Consider the following 18330-nt stretch of genomic DNA (forward strand, 5'->3'; position numbering starts at 1 on the left):
AGACCGGAAATGAAGGTTACTTTCGGCAAAAGGAATTGGAGGGTATGTCTACACTACAAGTGCTGCTGTGGTCTAGGCACTTGTTATGGCAACAAAGGGGTTGCTCCACTATTGTGGTAAATCACAACCCCTTACACAGGTGGTACCTAGGTCAATAGAACAGTTCTTCCATTCATCTCCCATAGCAGGGATATAGAATCCTAGGGCTGGAAGAGACCTCAGGAGGTTATGGAGTTCAGCCCCCTGCTGAAATTAGGATCAACCCGAACTATATCATCCCAGCCAGAACTTTGTCAAGCCCGGACTTACCCTCCAGGGATAAAGATGCCACTACCTCTCTAGGTAATAAGTATCAGAGGCATAGCCATGTTAGTCTGTATCTTAAAAAACAACAAGAAGTCCTGTGGCATCTTATAGACTAACAGGTATTTTGGAGCATATGCTTTTGTGAGCCAAGACTTATGCTCCAAAATATCTGTTAGTCTATAAGGTGCCATAGGACTTCTAGATATTTCTCTTGGTAATGTATTCACCAACCCCCTAGTAAAATAGTTTTTCTTAATATCCAACCTATACCTCTCCTACAGTAACTTGAGACCATTGCTCCTCATTCTGCCATCTGTCACTACTGAGAACAGCTTTTCTTCGTCCTTTTTAGAGCCCCACTTCAGGAAGTTGAAGGCTGCTATCAAATCGCCCCTCACTCTTCTGCAAACTAAATAAGCCCAAATCCCTCAGCCTCTGCTCATAGGTGATATGCTCCAGCCTCTTAATCATTTTGGTTGCCCTCTGTTGGACCTGCTCTAATGCATCCACAGCCTTTCTATACTGGGAGTGGGGTGGGGGCAGAACTGGGGACAATACTCCAGATGAGACCTCACTAGTGACTGGGCATAATACTCCAGATGAGACCTCACCAGTGACTATGCTTCTCAGGGATATGATGGCCATGTGTCCAGTTTGGTCTTTTATAAGCACTATTCCACATGTGGAGTGACCAGATAGCCTCATTTTATAGGGACAGGTTCAATATCTGGGGCTGGTTTTTATTTAGGTGTCTATAAGCCCATGCCTGATTTCTCACACTTGCTATCTGATGATCAGTTGGCACAACCAAACAGGATAATTGTCCAGTTTTGCCAAAATCCCAGCAGGGTGTAGGGGTGACTCATTCCACAGGGTGAGCAGCAATGCCAGGCAGCTCAGGCCAGCTGCAGGTGGACTCAGGCATGGTGCTCAGGACAGCCCCAGCTGTCAGCTCTGTGTGTGTGTGTGTGTGCGTGCGCGCACGCACACACGCACGCAGGCCTTGGTCAAGCAGCAATGTCCACCCTGCAGTCTCTCCTGTGGGACACTTGGGTTAGCCCCATGCGGTGTCCTATATTCATATTGAGAATCATGGCCACAATACTCAGGGCTGTAAATTTTTCACTTTTCTGAGTTGCATAGTTAGTTGGACCTAAGTGCAGACCTGAGTCAAACTGTTTAGAATGCTGTTTCAGTGCCTAACAACTGATGGGGGAAGAGGTAGCCTGGGGTGGGAGAAGTTGTGACTAGAGGTGGGATGTAGCAATGGTTTACTCAAACTGGGGAAACTGTGTTAGCACTCATATACCACACAAGGCAGGACAAACCACTTGAAACCAGAATTAGCCTGACTGAGGTTTGCATTATTCTGAGAAGCTATTTTGGCACAGCTACCTAGGACAGGGCAGTGCCTGTGAAAAACCACAGCCCTCCTCTCCTCCTACCCCCCTGCCACAGATTGAATAGTAGTGCTGACAAAAGCCCATGTGCAGATACTGCTATGCTGATGCGGTATTCCTACACTGACAGAAAAAATTCCTTCCATCGATGTGGACTATTTTACCTGCTTTACCTACAGCCAATGCCAGGCCTGGAGTGGGGAGAAAAGGAAAACACCAGCTCAGCTTGGGGCTGACTAGTGAGGAGGCAGGAACTTGTTAGTTTGATAGTCTGAGTCTGCCAGCCCAGCAGCCAGGGGAGTGAGTAAACCCTGACACCTGTCCCTCTTGGCAAAATAGGAGGGGCACGCTCTCTCCAATCCAGGCCCCACCCCTTCTCCCCAGCAGCTTCCTCCCGCACACAGAACCCTGAACTCCTATTTTTGGTCGCACTCTGGGTCTCCAGAGGAATTAATTTGGCCTGTGGGGAGCCTTGTGCCTCAGTCCCCACTTCTCTACCTCCCTGCCTGTGGTGCTGGAGCCTGAGGGGAGTGAGATGTCTCAGTCACTGGCCACATCAGGGAGGATTTTGGTTTTTTACTTCTCACTTTTATGTGGCCCTGACTGATTTTTCTGTGGGTCAGTGACCTCCGACCCCAAAAAAGGGTTTCCCACACATCCCGATCTAACCACGAGGCTATCTGGCCTCTGAGGACCTGGCCACAAGTGGCTTTGGTATGTCTAGGAGAGTCTGACTCTTTGTATCACCTTGAGCACAATAATTGATTTGCCTATTTATATGATCCAAAGATTCCAAGCCCAGAAGGGACCATCAGCACTAATATATTGAATAGCACAGGCCATAGAACCTCCACAAAAGAACAGATCTTTGCAGAAACATCCAATCTTGATTTAGAAATTGTCCATGGTGGAGAATCTACCATGACACTTGATAAATTGTTCCAATGGTTAATTACTCTCAGTGTTAAAAATTGTCTGTCTTCACCTTACATCCATTGGACCATGTTACACCTCTTCTGTTAGATCAGGGGTGGACAAGCGGCCCACGGGCTGGATCTGACCCACCAAACCTTTTTAATTCAGCCTGCAGTTGGCCCCTATGGCTGGGTGTGGGGCCAGTGCAGCACAATTTCTCAGCTCCCGTTGGCTGATTTCTGGCCAATAGGAACTGAAACATTTGGCTTGGGGATGATGGCAGTGGGCAATGCCCCAAACCAGCCAATGTGAGAGGAGAGATTTTCTAGGGGGTGGAGCCAGTGCACTACAATTACTCACCTCTCATTGGTTGTTTTGCAGTCAATAGATGCTAAGAGATTTTGCTTGGGCCAGGCAGCATAGGAAGCCCTCTTCCTTCCCAGTGCAGAGATCCACAGGGTACAGCCAGTGGGCTTGTAGGCAGGGAAGCCTGCCTGAGTGTGCTCCTGGCCCAAGCTGCGTAGGTAAACATCTCCCGGCCAGAGCCTGCTTCTGGTACCCCACCACCTCCCGCAACCCAACTCCCTCCCAGACCCTGCACCCCACTTCTACACTCCTCCCACAAGCCAAAATCCTCTCCTGCATCCAGACTCCCTTCCAGGCATTACACCACAATCCCCTTCCCCACGTCACAATCCCCTTCTTCACCCAAACTCTCTCTCAGATCCTACACTATCTCCTGCACCCCAACCCCTACACCAAACTCCCCTATGCACTCCATCCCAGACCCCACATCCCTTCCAGAGAAAAGTGCGGCCCTTGACCAGTTAAAATTTTGAGTAGCCTCTCATCAAAAATTATTGCCCATCCTTGGTTTATACTGAGATCATAATTAAAAATTCATTCTCCTCATAGGTACTTACAGACTGTAATCAAGTCACCTCTTAACCTTCTCTTTGTTAACTTATATCGAGCTTTTGGGCTGTGTCTACACTAGCCAAAAACTTCGAAATGGCCATGCAAATGGCCATTTTGAAGTTTACTAATGAAGCGCTGAAATACATATTCAGTGCCTCATTAGCATGTGGGCAGCTGTGGCACTTTGAAATTGATGCGGCTCGCCGCTGTGCGGCCTGTCCAGACGGGGCTCCTTTTCGAAAGGCCCCTGGCTACTCCGAAGTCCCCTTATTCCCATCTGCTCATAGGAACAAGGGGACTTCAAAGTAGCCGGGGTCCTTTCAAAAATGAGCCCCGTCTGGATGAGCCACATCAATTTCGAAGTGCTGCGGCTGCCTGCATGCTAATGAGGCACTGAATATGTATTTCAGCACTTCATTAGTAAACTTCGAAATGGCCATTTGCATGGCCATTTCGAAGTTTTTGGCTAGTGTAGACGTAGCCCTGGAGTTTGTTACAACAAGGGTTATTTTTCTAATCCAAATTAGTCATTTTCTTGACTTCTTGTTAAACCTTCTCCAGTTTATCAACATCCTTCTTGAACTATGGACACCAGGAGAGTCAGTAGTATTCCAGCAGCAGTTGGACTAGTGCCAAATAAAAAGGTAAAACGAACTCATCTCTTCTATCTGAGATTCCCCTATTCATACATCCCAGTATCCCATTTGACCTTATAATCCCAGCATTGCATGGGGAACTCCATCCATCGCAACCCCCAAATCCCTTTTAAAATCACTGCTTCCAAGCATAGAATTGTGAGTACGGCCTATATTCTTTGTTCCGTAACATTTAGCCTGATAACAACCAAGTGCACCCAAGCAAGCTAAATCACTCTGAACCACTGACCTGTCCTTTCCATTATTTACCGCTCTCCACAGTTTTGTATGATTTGCAGACTTCATCAGTGATTATGTTTTTCTTCAAGGTTTTTGATAAATATGTATCATGTACAATGTCTATGGGACTCTATTGGAAATAGGACTGCGTGATAGCTCATAGGTTTTTTCAGCTTTGTGAAAACAGCCTTAGAGAAGCATCATGTGTGTGTGTGTGTGTAATATTCCTGTTTTGCATTTCATTCTGCTTGCTCATTATAAATGTAGCCAAGTCATGATCACTTGTCCCTAAACTATCATTATTTTTTAATTCGGTAATCAGTTCTTTCTGTGTGGACAAGGCCTGATAAAGAATTTCCCAGTGTTGGCCTCTAACACTTAGATGTAAGAAATTGTTATCTATAATGTATAGAAATTCCAAGGATATTATATGCTGGAAATCTCATGCTGCTATTACACTCACAATGGGGATTTCTTGGATACCGGGGTCTCCAATAGTTTTATACCAAGGTCTCGTTCTGAATTTAAGGGCAACCCAAGATTTATTTGCTCCTGCTCTGAGGTCCTGCACCTTCCATGAAGCCCTGCCCTGCTCACTTCATCCCCCCCTCACTTTCACGGGGCTAGAGCAGGAGACTGAGGTGCAGGAGGGGCTGTGGGGTGCTGGCTCTGAGGTGGGACAGATGTTGTGGTACGGGAGGGGGTTCAGGGCTCATGAGAAGATATGAGGTGCTGGCTCTGAGAGTGTGTTCAGGGCTGAGGCAGAGGGTTGGAGTGCAGGAGAGGGTTCAGGGTACATGAGCGGTTATGGGGTGCCAGCTCCAGCACAGAGCTGTGGCCTGGTGAGTATTCTTCTATAAGGTGGCTCCTTCCACTGGTGGCTCCCAGCTGGCAGCTCATCAAGTCTGAGACAGCCTCCCTGTCTGCCTTGGTCCCATGCTGGGCCTGGAAGGGGCAAATACCTGCCTCCCCTCCCCATGGCCCTGGCCCTGGCCCTGGCCCTGCACACTGTCCTTGTCTGCCAGCACTGCCCCCTCAGCTCCCATTTGCCACAGTTCCCCATTCCCTGCCATTCCCAATGGGAGCTCTGTTGTGTGTTGAGACTCCCTCCCCTCCCTAACCCTCACCACACATACAAGTGGCTGCACTGGCTGCGTCCAGGAATGGGCTGGAAGCATGGGGCCATGACAAGCATGGTGTCTGCCTCACTTGGAGCCTTGGTCTACCACCAGACAGCACAATCAATTGGGAGAGTCTTCAGAATCAACCAGTTGATCATGATTGACTGGTTGGTGACCACTGTTTATACACTGAGCTGAGCTCCCTTACTTCCTGCAGTCTCTAGGTGTCAATTGTTGTTAGGCTATGCTCTGCAGCGTTTAATAGGTTCTTTGTGCTCATTGTGCTTTGTGGGCTTAGTTGATGCTCTATCTCTTTCTTTTTGTATTTAGTTGTCTAGCCAGGGCTGCTCTGGGTAAGTCTGCGAAGAGAACTTTCTGTAGGTGCCCGTTTAGGTGGTGGAGGTGGCAACCTCCTTATCATGCACTGAAAATATTTTAATGCTGACAACTGTAACTTCTTTAAAACTCTCCAGTAATTTATGCTTGAGTTCCACCTGGCTGTTTTTTCCTCTTTGAATATGTTAATTGGATTTTTCACGTAAAGATGCAGCTGAAAGTCATGCTCCCTAATTGGTTTAATTCCCGTTCTGTTGGGGAGAAAAGGAATATGCCACAAGAACTGCCTTGTTTTTAGGAAAACAAAAAAAGCAGTCCTGTAGCACTTTAAAATTAACAAAATAATTTATTAGGTGGTTAGGTAATTAGGTAATCACCTAATAAATTGTTGTGTTAGTCTTTAAAGTGCTACAGGACTGCTCTTTTGTTTTGTTAGACTACACGCTAACAGGGCTACCTCTCTGTTGTTATTGTTTTTAGGACTGCCTGAGCCCAGCCTTGCTGGTATCACACCTGGCAGAGGGGAAATCAATGAGAAAGAGAGCATGCAGCATCTCTCAGGAACCAGCTGAAAGTCTTGTCTATGTCTAGGTTTTGTAAACCTTGAGAAACATTATTTCAGTGATCTAATGTACCACTCTCTGATGCCTCTTTGGATTCTATGTTCTTCTGAACTAGTTTCCTTTGCATGTGGGCTTACTGTATCACTATTATAGTGGAAATTAAGGACTTTTTACATGACTTGGATGATGTAAAGAAGCCTTAAAATGGTCCTATTCTACTGCCACAAGGGGCAAAGTGGGCATAGAGAATCAGGCCCATGTGGTCACTTATGTTCAATAGCAGAAATGGTGCCTGTCCTCCGTGACCTGCACAGAAATTCTAACCTCTTGGCTTTTCTTTGGTGTCAGCTGGTAACTCACACTGAGTGTGAGGATAGTGATATCAAGTAGTTTGTTTTTGGTTTTGTTTGACTGTGGTTTTCTCTGTTGTGTGGTGAACAGGAAAGTTTTGCAACCTAATGCACTTACTGATGCTCACAAATTTGTCATTTAGGCCCAGTCTACCCTTAAAATTTAGCTTGCAATAGCTACATTGCTCTGTGGTGTGACAAATTCACACACAAGCACTGTAGCTATAGTTCCATAATAGTCACTTCCCCACTCCTGGTCTAAAACAGACGATGATGAACATTTTACTTTTAAAGGGTGCATCATGATTGTTTTTTTTTCTTGGCAAGGAATTTTTGTTTGGTTTCTTTTCCAGGAAAGGCTAACAGGTGATTAATAAAGCTCTTCCAGCCAACATTCAAAAGGATTGTTAGTAGGTCAGATGACTCAGTCTGAGTCCATTAGCATATTTCCTGAGATACACGACTATTTTGTGCCGTTTAGCTTAGTACAGCATAGATTTTTACTGTGCTGTAGCATTGTCTATATGGCAAGTAAGTGTGTAGCAACCTGGTGTGCTGTAGATTTGTACCTTGGCTTGCCATAGGCTAACTTGCCATGTATACACATCCTAAGTAGCAAACTCTAACTATTAGCACAGGAAAAAATGTAAGATAGAAGTACAGTCACTTCTCAGTCATCAACCTTATGGCAGGTCTATACCACAAAAGAAATTTGACCTAAATTATGAAACTCTAGCTATGAGAATTGTGTATCTGGAGTCAACATACCTTAGGTCAAATTTCCAGTGAGCACCCACTGCAGGAGGTCGATGGGAGAAACTCTCCTGTTGAATTCCCTTATTCCTTACAACAGTGACAGTGAGGAGTACCAAAGTCAAGGGGGGTGTCCTGTGAGTTTGATTTAGTGCATCCCTACCAGAAGTGCTTAATTGAACTCTGGAAGATTGACCGTGGCAGCACTGATCTTTTGATTACTGAAGGTGTACCCTTAGAGTAGATGTGCTGTAAATGGAAAAGGGCCTATCTTTCTGTGCCAAATAAATTAAAAGAATGCTCTATTAAATGCCTTTTTCACATATTGTATCTCATGTTTATAAGGTCAAATGCTCTATGTCAGCAGTTCTCAAATTGTGGGTCAGGGATCCCAAAGAGGTCATGACAACTCTGCTTTAGTGAGGTTGCCAACGCTGGTATTAGACTTACTGGACCTGAGGCTGAAGCCTGAGCCCCACTGTTTGGGACCAAAGCATAAGAGCTTCAGCTCTGGGTGGTGAGGCGCAGGTTACAGGCATACCACTTTGGGCTGAAGTGTTTGGGCCTCAGTTCCCTCTCCACCCCCACCCCGCACACCTGGAATAGCAGAGCCTGGGGGGGGGCACAGTCCTTGGTCTCCCAACCTGGGTTTTTAGGGTAATTTCTGATGTTAGAAGGAAGTCACAAGGCAATGATGTGTGAGAACCCCTGCTCTATGCCACACTACACCAATCCTGCGTTAGTGCTGGAAGAATCTTGGAAACTGACGCTAGTTGTAAAAGCCTAAACGGATTACCACTTTCTCCAGGGAATCTCTCACTCAAAGTGTGGTAAGCATCAGGCAATAGCAACACTAGAGAATGGTGGCTCTATTTTTAATATCTAAAATAAAATCTAATACTAATTGGGGTATGTCTCCAGCTCCAGTACAGCAAGAACAAGCCTTCTGGGTTTAGGCAGTACCATTACAATACTATGCAGTTTAAGTTTCTCATACAGGAACAAACTCATTTTAACACCTGCACAGGCAACGTGGCATATTTCCCCTGAGAACAAAACCCACTGTCTCAAGAGTTATACTTCCGCTTTTTTAGTTTTACTGTTATCAGTTCTTCAGAATAAAAAAGAAAGTTTGACTGAAATGTTGGGGAATAATCAAATGCTGACCTTTCTATGCTTGGAGCCAAACTGGTCCATGTGGGTTTTGGGTGGAATGATTCTTCCCAAAGGGAGACTTCAGGCATGATTGTGCCAACAAGAAGCACCCATCCACTTGGAGCACAGTTGAGAAGAGTTCCTGAGTGCTGCCTCTCTCTCTGCACCAAGGCAGCATTGTTGGGGCCCTGTCTCCTCCCTGCCTCCTTTTAAATAGTTAGTGTACCAGGGAGGAGTTGGCCAAGTGCAGGGAGAGTGATTGTGAGTGATTAGTTGGGGTTGATCTGCTTTAGGCGGTTGGGGGGGTGGGAGACTGGACTTGATGGCCTCCTGAGATACCTTCCAGCCCTAGGATTCTATGGTTCTGTGACCCTAGCACAGAATATGGTGGATGGGGAATGGATGAGGAAGGCTCTTTGCAACCTTCCTTCTCATGTGTGCCCACCCAAGAGCCAGCCACAGTCCATCCGTAAACCTTTTAATTATTTGAATACATGTGTAAAAGTGCTTACACAGTCAGAAAAAAGAGTCAAACACACATTAGATCTTCAAGGTTCAGAAAGAACGGGATGTCCTAAGATATGAAATATTTTGCATGGTATGAATGTTGTTTACATACATAATGGGCAAGATTTTGCTCTGTCTACTTTGAGTCCAGCAGAGCAAAGCAGGTAGAAAGCCAATGACTCCTACACTCCATTCTTTGTCCTAGTGTCTGGCCTCATCTGTACAGACACTTAGGTTATTTCTATACTGAACCTAGAGGTGAAATTCACAGCTTGATTCAACATATCTGTGTGACACTACGCTCCCATATTTTAATGGAAATATGTTTTGAATATGAATATGCATAACTTGAATATGCTTTATGCAAAACAGGTCAAGTAATCTATCATTCAAGAGCCTGTAATTCCTGAATCTGTCTATTCTATTTGTGGGCAGGTATCTATATTATTAATATAGGTCTTCCAGTGAAAGCCTTTAGTGGTACTTAGGGAATTTAATGGCTTGGTTCTCAAGACACTGATTTGCAAATGGTTTTGTTTCCCCTTTAAGCTTAAACTGTGTTTGGTCCTACAAGGACACATGACCATCCACCTACTGCTGGAATCCATCTTGAGTTTGGTATTTTTCCATTGGGATGATGAGAATGAAACAAATTATTCCTGCCCTAGGAAAATTCTGTTTAAAAGATGGGAAGCAATCAATGATTATCTTCAGCTGGCTTTTGAAAACTGCCTCCACCCCCTAAGGGGATATGCACGAAGCTGTAAGACCCAGGCCCGAAAAAAGATCAGCTTTGACTTGGAGTATTTTACTTGAAATAAGGAGTAAGGTGAGAAATAAGATCTGTAACAATCTCTTAGCATATTAGGCTCAGCTGGTATGTTTTGTTTATTGAGGATTAGCAACTTAGTTTCATCTGTTTCCACTTTCAATCACTTAAGTACTACTGTCTATATTAAATAAAACACTCTTATTTATTATCAAACCCAGTGTAAATAATTGTTACTTGCGAGGCAGAAACAAATGTGCATCTCTCTCTCTTTTGATAGAGAGCAAACTCTGAGTTTTCACTGAGTAAAAATTTTATACAGAGTAAGATAGATTTATTTGGGGTTTTGATCACATTTGAGGATTGTGCTTCTGGGTTCTGTCAAGTCCCTGGAGGTGAGCCCTCTCAGAGTTCTCAAGGTCTGTGTTGCCATGCTGGGGAGCTTTTACTTCAACTCTGTGCCTTTGCTGTGGGGAGACCAGAGCTTCAGGCCCAGCAGGTGGGGCGCTCCAGAGGGCAGGTGGACAGGCTCAGTGGTATGATCAGCATGCCAGGTGTCCCTCTGTAATCTAGCCTGTCACAACCTTCACTAGCTCCGATTAAATTGCTGTGCTAAAAAAAGTGTAGCTATAGTAGCACAAGGAACTGGGGAGGGGCTAGCTGTCCAAGGTACTGGATCTGTGCATGTGGCCTCAAGCAGCTGGCTCATCCTGTGCACATGCCACTGTGTTCACACTTGTGTTTTTAGCTTGGGCAAAGCTCACATGAATATGCCTACTCAAGCTGGGAATTGAACCTTCCAGTCCCTGTATAGATACACCTTTAGTGTACTGCAAGCTGGGTTACAAATCTATAGCGTTCTAACCTACTGCCCGTTAACTGGTCATGTTACCATTAACCAACATTTACTTTGCCACCAGGCTCTAAACTTAAAAGCTCCATAGTGCATTCCAATGTTCTGCAAACAGCAGAACATCAGAGTGTACTACAGACTTTTTGGTGTGAAGTAGCATGGCCCCCACAGTGACTTAATTACAGCATATTAGTGCACTGTAGTTATATACCCTGGCTTGGTGCACTCTCTCTCTCTGGGTGGACAAGCTCTCTGGTATGGCCAGAGGAAGCATGTGTGGCTGGAACAGTGCTGTGTCCTGGTATATGCCCTGATTAATTTCCAGCTGCTACAACAGTCTTCACTCCAGGCCATCTCAGTGTTTAGGAATAGGCAATTGCTATTTGTCCGATGACTGTCTCAGGATCTACCTCTTGCTTTCTCATCCTGCTCCTTTGCTGCTCTTCAATTACGTGAAGTGGCCTAACCATGTCATTTAGTAGCAGCATTAGGGAGTGGCAAAGGAAGACCCAGTAAGCCTTCTTTGGTGGAAATGATGCTGTGAAATACAGTTTTCAAAAACCGGGGTATATAAAGTGGGTGTGTTTGGGAAGGAGGGGGTTCTTGGAAAAGAAAACTCATACCAAGTGTTAGAGTACTAAAGCAGTAGACAAAGTAAAACACATAACTAATGATGTAAGTGAAGGTGCTTGATCAGCCTGGCTAGGACTCATCTGTGAATTGTGTAAATATTATGTACATTTACACAATTGGTAACTGAGTTAAAATTATGAATAACATAACACTACATAACTGTATTAAATTTAGTTATCATTTGTTATGTTTCCACTTATGTAGCCTTTATTGTTGAAGTACAGCATTTGAAACTGTTTGTTTGAAACTGTTTGGTATATTTGAGAACATAAAAGCTTGTAACTTTATAATCCAGGTGGACTGTAGGAGAAGAACAAATTTACATGAAATTGTAAGCCCTCTTTTTAAAAATAGCTTGCCCCTTGCCTCCTAGGATTTGACATAAAAAGGCAATCCAGTGGGGGTAAAGGTGGGGTTGAAAAAGAAGCAGTTTATAAAATCTACATTTTAAAGGTATGCTGTCTAGATTGACATGGTCCCAAGAATTTTTACTGAAAATTTGTTGCATAAATTTTAGTTATTGACTGCATATTTCTATTATATTCTCAGAGCATCTAGGAACACTGGTAGACCTAGACCCTATTATCATAAACATCACAAAAAATATGGAGCAAAAAGTTGTGCCTAGAATGTTTAGAATCTAACTGTCGGTACAGGAGTACAAGTTGAACCTCTCTTATCCAGCACTCTCATGTCCAGCAATATCAGTAATCCGGCATGATTTTAGTTAGCTGGATGTCCATTTTTCTTAGGTGTGTCCAAGTTTCCTGTGTTTGTTTACAGCCACCAGTCCTGGCTCTCAGTGTTCCATGTTGTTATTTAGGTGTACTTTACCCCAAAATGTCTTTTAAGAGCCCAGTAAGCATTGGAAGTGTTGGCAATGCTGCTAGACAATGTTGACATCCTGTGGTCCAGCAAATTCTCTCAATCAGCATTGGTCAGGTGCCGAGGTTTAATGTGTAGTGGAACTAAGGAGAGTCTCAAACCAGAGGAGGTCAGTATTGTTTATCAGCATTACCAAAACTTCTGTTGCTTATAAGTCTTACCCATGAAAGCTCATTACCTAATAAATAAAATTGTCAGTCTTTAAGGTGCTGCAGGACTATTTGTTTTCTGTGGGCTTTTAGAAGATACTTAGAAGTTAAAACAAAAAAAACCTAGTAAAGTAGCACTTTAAAGACTAACAAAATAATTTATTAGGTGAGCTTTCGTGGGACAGACCCACTTCTTCAGACCGTAGCCATACCAGAACAGACTCAATATTTAAGGCACAGAGAACCAAAATTAGTTGACAAATCAGAAAAAAAATTACCAAGGTGAGCAAATCAGAGAGTAGAGGGGCGCAGGTTGTGTCAAGAATTAGATTAAGCCAAGTATGCAAAAGAGCCCCTATAATTCGCATCCCAGTTCAAACCACATGTTAGTGATGAATTTGAATATAAAAGAGAGTTCAGCAGCCTCTCTATCCAAAGTAGTGTGAAAATTCTTCTTCAGTAAGACGCAAACTCTTAAGTCATTAACAGAATGGCCCACTCCGTTAAAATGTCAGCTGACCAGTTTGTGGATCAGGAGTGTTTTTATGTCTGTTTTGTGCCCATTAACTCTTTGTCTGATAGAGTTTGAAGTCTGTCCAATATACAAAGCATCTGGGCATTGTTGGCACATGATGGCATATGTGATGTTAGTTGAGGAACATGGGAACATGCCCGTGATTCTGTGAGTAACCTGGTTAGGTCCAGTGATGGTATCCTCAGAATAGATATGTGGACAGAGCTGGCAGCAGGCTTTGTTGCAAGGAAAAGTCCCAGGACTGGTGTTCCTGCAGTATAGACTGTGGCTGTTGGTGAGACTCCTCATAAGATTGCGAGGTTGTCTGTAGGAGAGAACAGGCCTGTCACCTAGGGCCTTCTGGAGTGTGGCATCCTGATTAAAGATACGTTGTAGGCCTTTAATAATGCATTACAATGGTTTGAGTTGGGGGCTGTAGGTAATGACCAGTGGTGTTCTGTTCTTGGTTTTTTGCGCCTATCTTGGAGTATCTGGTCTCTGGGTATTCGTCTGGCCCTGTCAATTTGTTTTTTTATTTCTCCTGGTGGGTAATTCAGGTTTATGAATATTTGGTAAAGATCTTGTAGTTTTTGGTCTCTGTCAGTAGGATCAGAGCAAATGCAATTGTACCTAAGGGCTTGACTGTAAACAATGGATCTAGTTATGTGTGCAGGATGGAAGCTAGAAGTGTGTAGGTAAGAAAAAAGCAATCAGTGGGTTTCCAGTAGAGTGTGGTACCGATCAGGCAATCCTTGATTTATACTGTAGTGTCCAGGAAATGTATCTCTCGCGTGGAGTAATATAGACTTGCATGCCTTTCTCTCTGTTACTTAGAAGTTAAATTAGCACTAAATAACATCACAGAGCACTGAGAGCCAGGACTGGTGTCTGCAAACAAACTTTATGGGAAACTTGGCCACACCCATAATAAGCATAGAGGGGAGGGATAGCTTGGTGGTGGGAGCATTGGCTTGCTAAGCCCAGGCTTGTGAGCTCAATCCTTGAGGGTGCTATGTAGGGCTGTGGGGCAAATAGATTTAAAAAAAAAGGGGGATGGTGCTTGGACCTGCCAAGAGGGCAGGGGACTGGACTTGATATGACCTCCTGGGGTCCCTTCCAGCTCTATGAGATGTGCATCTCCATATATTATATTATATATTAAGTGGACATCCAGCTAACTAAAAATCATACTAGACCATGGATGTTGCCAGACCAGAGAGTGTTAAACTAGAGAGGTTCAACCTATACTAATATTGAGTGTATAATGTGTGTATTTCTGATATAATATCAGTGAGTTCTAAAATGTTCACATTATTTAACAAGTAATCAAACAAGCATGGGAGTAGCTTTAGAGAACACATTATAGGAAGCTTATGGTTTTTAAACTGCTTTTTCCTTGGGGGGTATAGGCTGCAAAACATTTCCTTCCAAATTTAGCCTCACACTTTGTTCGCCAGTTAACTTTCACTACTGAATTAACAGGCATATTTTCCCTTTTTACACTCTAAAAGAAACTCACAACATCATAAGCTTCTGAAGAAATGTTGGTCTGCAGAAACTCTTTGTACTAGATACAGGCCCCTAGCACCAAATCTTTCCCCTGAATATTTGTTTGAACTTTGAAGTGCAAATGAAATCACTTCAGTGTCCTCAAGGGCATGGCATACCAACTCAACTAGGGAGAGTTCAAATTCTGCAAATGTTCATGTAGATGAGCTTGCTGGCAGCAAAGTTCCTTGAATTGCAAGTAAATGCTACAGAATGTTACGGTGGCACTAAATGTCGGATACATAACTGATTCTAAGACAGAAGCCCGTCCAGCTAAGGAACATAATTATACAAAGCAGTGCCAACAGCCACTGTGAGCCCTGGGGAAAGGTGGGAGGGGGCACCTCTGCACCTCCAAAAGGGCAGGACCAAAGGTGGGAGGGATGGGGCCTAAGGCATTTGGCCCCTCAGCACCTCTTGGACTGTGGTACTGCCCCCTGCCTTTCCCTTCACAACTGTGCACAGTGTTTAAAGTAGAGTGGTGGCGGCTGGAGCTCCAGACCCCTTTGAAATACTGGGCCTAGGGGCAACTGTCCCCTTTGCTCCCCATTTTGGTGGGCCTGATTATACTGTATGACTTATGTGGCTAAATGCTTCTCCAAATTGCTTATGAAGGGCAAAATCCTAAATCTATTTGAACATGGGACTGCCTGCCTGCTAAGCAGGGGTTCTGCATGGAGCACACGCCGTCTGTGTTATAGGACACTTAGTAGAATCTGGAAAGATTATTAAGGTGTTGGTTTTGACCTGAAGAGCAACCAGCTTAGCTGAAAGATCATCTGTTTCCTGCTCGTCATTGCCACTCTTGTGATTAGCCGAGGTACTGATACATTACCTGGTCTGGATATAACAGATATGAGGATGCTGGCAGGACATTCTCAATAAGGGTCCTGGACCTCTGGAATGTCTTCTTGACCCTGGTCTGAAACAAGCTGGATTTGTTGATATTCAAGGCACGGTATAAGGCTAATTTATTTCACCTGACCCCTGAGGAGTATTAGGAGACAGTGGAGCACTGGATAGTTTATTGGTACATTATCCTGTGAATGTACCCTATTTAGGTACCCTATTTAGGCTCACCCTATTTAGGAGAATGGGTGAGCAGACTGAAATGTCAATTTGAGCTGTAGTTATTTAATAATGTTCAAGGGTACTCAGGGTTTGCATGTTTGTGCTTTTTGTAGTTCTAATGAGGAAAATACATACAGACCAATGTTTGTTGCAGAAATTATTGAAAAACTAACTTCCAATAGTGAATGCATTTGAAAAAATTGAGATCTGTTTGTGGGCAATGTGTAAACAGAAAAAAGAGGTGAGAATAATTGATCCACTTGGCTCATTATATCTGATAAATTCAGAAATTAGCTAATGACTTTATTGATATCAAAGCCACATTGAGCTGTTAATATGGGAAAATAATTTAGACCATTGCCAGTGTTCTGAGTCAACTTAAAGAAATAATAAAAAGCTATGAAACAGGACATTAAGGAACTAAATAGGAGAAATGATAGAGGCTGTGGTAACAGGTGCCTTGAAGAAATGAGACATTAGAAACATAAAAGGGAAAACTAGGAGTTAAATTTCCACTGAGAATAATATAGGAAATCAATACAGAAAACTGACAAAGGCTTAGCAAAAATAAAAGAACAGGGAGCATAGAACATAGTAAGAATGAGGGGAAGGGAAGGGTTGTAAAAATACATGAAATCTTATTCCCAGAGCTTCTGAGAACAGAAAAAAATGATCCGGGCTGAAGAAATCAGACTCGGGAATTTTGTAACAAAAAGTTAATTTTTTTTCAAAACGGCTTTAAGCAAAGCAGTTCAGTTTGCATGTCTAATGACAGCTCCAACCAAGGTCAAGGACTGAACTGCCAGAAAATGAATTGCTGTTTCACTTTAACGGTTGAGTCCACCAGCTCCAAGTGGTACTATACTGTGAGAAATGTTGTACTGCTGCTGCCTTAGCTGTATCTAGTGTGTAGAAAAACAGACATCAGTACTTAGACATTTAAAAACAATATTTATCCTAAGTACTACATTTATTTTAAAAGATGATTTAAAATAGGACTATGTTCTGGCTAAGGCTGTCAATTAATCACAATTAACTCAAAAATTTAATTGAGATTAAAATATTAGTCATTAATTGCATTGTTAAGCAGTAGAATACCAATTAAAATTTATTAAATATTTTATGTTTTTCTACATTTTCAAATATATTGATTTCTATTATAACACAGAATAAAAAGTATACATTGCTCACTTTATATTTTTATTACAAAGTTTTGCACTATAAAATGATAAAGTGTATAAACAGTATTTTTCAATTCACCACATACAAGTACTGCAGTAAAAAACAACAAGGACTCTGGTGGCACTATACTGTAGTGCAATCTCTTTATTGTGAAAGCATCACTCAAATGTATCTTTTTAATTACACAACTGTACTCAAAACCAAAACCAGATAAAACTTTACAGCTTACAACTCCACTTACAACTCCAACCCTACTTCTTGTTCCACCAATCATTAAGACAAACAAGTTTGGTTACAATGTGCAGGGGATAATGCTGCCCACATCTTATTTATAATGTTACCTGAAAGTGAGGACAGGTGTCTGCATAGCACTTTTGTAGTTGAGTTGCCAGATATTTATTGTGACAGGTATGCTAAAGATTCATATGCCCCCTTCATGCTTTGGCCACCATTCCAGAGGACATGCTTCCATTCTAATGTTAAAAAGGTGCACATGAATATTTTTACTGAACTCCTTGGGCAAGAACAGTATGTCTGCTGTCTGTTTTACCCCCATTTTGCCTCATATTTCATGTTATGGAAATCTTGAATCATGATCCAGCACATGTTCATTTCAAGAATAATTCTCAGTAGATTTAACAAGACTCAGAGAAAGTGTCACTGTGAGATTACTAGAAACAGCTACAGCACCCAACTTAAGGTTTAAGAATCTGAAGTGTGGTCCAAAATCTGAGAGGAATGAGCTGTGAAATCTTAAAAGCACAACAATCTGTTGCAGAAACCCCAGAATCTGAACCACCAAAAGAGAAAAACAACTTCTGCTGTTGATATCTGACTTCAATGATGAAAATGAACCTGCATCAGTCCTCTCTGCTTTGGATCATTTGGATAAGCAGAACCCATTATTGGCATGGGTACATGTCATCTGGAAAGGTGGTTGAAGCATGAAGGGATGAATCTTTGGCATGTTTAGCGGGTAAATATCTTGCAATGCTAGATACAACAGTGACATGGGAATGCCTGTTCTCACTTTGAAGTGACATTGTAAACAACAGGCAGCAGTATCTCTTGCAAATTGTAACCAAACTTATTTGCCTGAACAATTGTCTGAAGAAGAAGTAGGACTCAGTGGACTTTAAGATCTAAAGTTTTATGTTGTTTTATTTTTGAATGTAGTTATTTTTGTGCCTAATTCTACATTTGTCAGTTGAACTTTCACAAGAAAAAGATTACACTACAGTACTTGTAGCAGCTGAATAGAAAATACTATTTCTTTCCTTTTTTACAATGCAAATATTTGTAACAAATATAAATATAAAATGAGCACTGTACACTTTGTATTCTGTGCTGTAATTGAAATACATATATTCAAACTTGTAGAATGTGTCCAAAATATTTAAATAAATGTCATTCTACTACTTAACAGTTATTTTTAATTGCTTGTCAGCCCTTGATCTGGCCTTATAATATTGCAACATTTCAAATGTTTTCTACATATAAAAATAATTTATAGAAAAAATTAAAGGA

The 18330-nt window shown here is 42.6% G+C and overlaps 1 protein-coding gene across 2 annotated transcripts in view; it reads right to left on the bottom strand.

Moving 5' to 3' along the window:
• BLNK (B cell linker) overlaps positions 1-18330 on the bottom strand; it is a 169766-nt gene that overhangs the window by 76097 nt on the left and 75339 nt on the right. The window lies entirely within an intron of this gene.

The sequence above is a fragment of the Carettochelys insculpta genome, chromosome 7 (genome assembly GCF_033958435.1).
Source record: "Carettochelys insculpta isolate YL-2023 chromosome 7, ASM3395843v1, whole genome shotgun sequence".
Classification (NCBI taxonomy): domain Eukaryota; kingdom Metazoa; phylum Chordata; order Testudines; family Carettochelyidae; genus Carettochelys; species Carettochelys insculpta.